Genomic DNA, 2,261 nt, shown 5'->3' with positions numbered 1-2,261 from the left:
AGTTTCAGGCCTAGGCCAGCATTCAGGGGAGAAAGGGAACAGAAAAAGAAAACTTACACTCCATTGGGAGAGTCTTACACTAGTCTGTTCCACAGGCTGAGACAGTTAGACATGCTAAGACCAATACAATCCAAATTACCCAATCCTCCATCAAACAATCTGGATTACACCATTAGCTGTGAATATTGCTCCGGTGCACCAGGCCATGATACGGAGAAATGTTGGCATTTGAAAAATGCAATACAAGAGCTGATTGATACTAATAAAATCGAGGTTCAAACCCCCGAAGCTCCAAATATCAATAGAAATCCAATGCCAGCCCATCAAGAGGCTAATATGATAGAAATCATACAAACTGATGGGGAGACAAAGAAGCCGTCACAAACTGTCATGATGATCAAGTCTCATGAAACCAAGCCAGATAAGCAGTTAATGGAGGAGAAGCCGGTGTCTAAGCAGAACAAAAATGGTGATGAACCGTCTATAATAGTCGATGAGGGATCATCGAGCAAAGTTGCCGCAAAACAAGAAAGGCCGAAAGTGATAGTACCAGGGGTTGCTAACAAACCCATTGTATTCGTGGAAGGAGCCCGTACAGATCGGGTTATTGTTGCACCTGTAATCCAGCTGCCGGTCATCAACAACAAAGCCATCCCATGGAACTATGAACGGGTGACTGTAATGTACAAGGGCAAAGAAATCAAGGAAGAAGTGTGTGAGGTGCAAGGCTTGACACGTTCGGGAAGATGTTTTACTCCCGAAGAGTTGAGAAAAACTAAAAACTATCCAATGCCAACAAAGAGAGCTGTGAGGGAAGAAGAGGCGGAGGAGTTTTTAAGAAAGATGAAACTCCATGATTATTCTATTGTGGATCAATTAAAGAAGACCCCCGCTCAAATTTCATTGTTGTCATTACTGATCCATTCAGAGGAACACCGTCTGGCGTTGATGAAAATCCTGAATGAAGCTCATGTTCCTGAAAAGATCTCTGTAAATCATTTGGGCAAAATAGCCAACAGAATCTTTGAGACAAACAGAATTACATTTGCTGATGATGAATTACATGTGGAAGGTACCGAGCACAACAGAGCTCTTTACCTCACCGTGAAATGTGAAAACTCTGTAGTAACCCGGGTATTGGTTGACAATGGGTCCAGTGCAAACATATGCCCTCTCTCCACTTTAAACAAATTAAAAATTAAAGAGAAGAGGATCCAGAAGAATAGTATCTGCGTACGTGGATTTGACGGTGGAAGCAGAGATTCATTTGGCGACATAGTGTTGGAACTAACTATAGGGCCAGTTGAATTCACAATGGAATTCCAAGTGTTGGACATATCTGTTTCTTACAACTTGTTATTGGGTCGACCATGGATCCATGCTGCTAAAGCAGTCCCGTCAACACTACATCAGGCTGTCAAGTTTGAATGGGATCATCAAGAAATAGTCGTGCATGGAGAAGAAAGTTTAAATGCTCACAACAGTACCATTGTACCGGTCGAGGGAACAGAAAATGACCAGGGACCATGGGTATATCAAGTGACAAACACAGTGTCGATAGAGAAAATTCCAAAAGGGAAATACCTTCCGAATCCAAGGATATTCTCTGCATCAGTCATGATAGCTTATGAAATGTTAAAGAATGGCTTTATACCCGGCAAAGGTCTGGGCTTATTTCTGCAAGGAATTGTACAACCAGTATCTCTCCCCGAGAACTGGGGAACATTCGGTTTAGGGTTCATACCCACCACCAATGACGTGATAAGGGCCAGGAAGTTGAAACACCAAGCATGGGTTCTTCCAAAACCAGTACCACATCTGTCAAAGTCTTTTGTCAAGACCAGTGCTAAAAATTGCCCGATAACAACAATTCCTAAATCCCGGGTCAATCCTGAGCAAGAATTAATTGAAAGATTCGAGAAATTGTTTAGTGATGTGAATATGTTGGAAAGCGGAGAAGGGTGTAGCAACGCAAAAGTTCAATTCGTTGGGCCAGAAACAAAGCTCAATAATTGGAAAGCCACTCCTCTCCCAATTCGAAAGGAGTCTTGGTAGTTTATTTTGATTTTCTTTCAGTTTGTTTGGGTTATTTCAAGGTTGTAATCCCAAAGTTTATCTTACAGTTGGTTTGAAGTGTGCAAAACCTTGTTATCTTTCATCATCCAATAAAAAGCAATTTCCTTTTTATTATCATTCCTAATAGCTTTCTTTTCTTTTTCTTCTTTTCTGTACAGTTCCTTTTACGCTGGCTCTAGTGATAT

The sequence above is a fragment of the Nicotiana tabacum genome, chromosome 20 (genome assembly GCF_000715075.1).
Source record: "Nicotiana tabacum cultivar K326 chromosome 20, ASM71507v2, whole genome shotgun sequence".
Lineage (NCBI taxonomy): Eukaryota > Viridiplantae > Streptophyta > Magnoliopsida > Solanales > Solanaceae > Nicotiana > Nicotiana tabacum.
The sequence above is the reverse complement of the archived record's forward strand: the minus strand, read 5'-3'. Positions refer to the sequence as shown.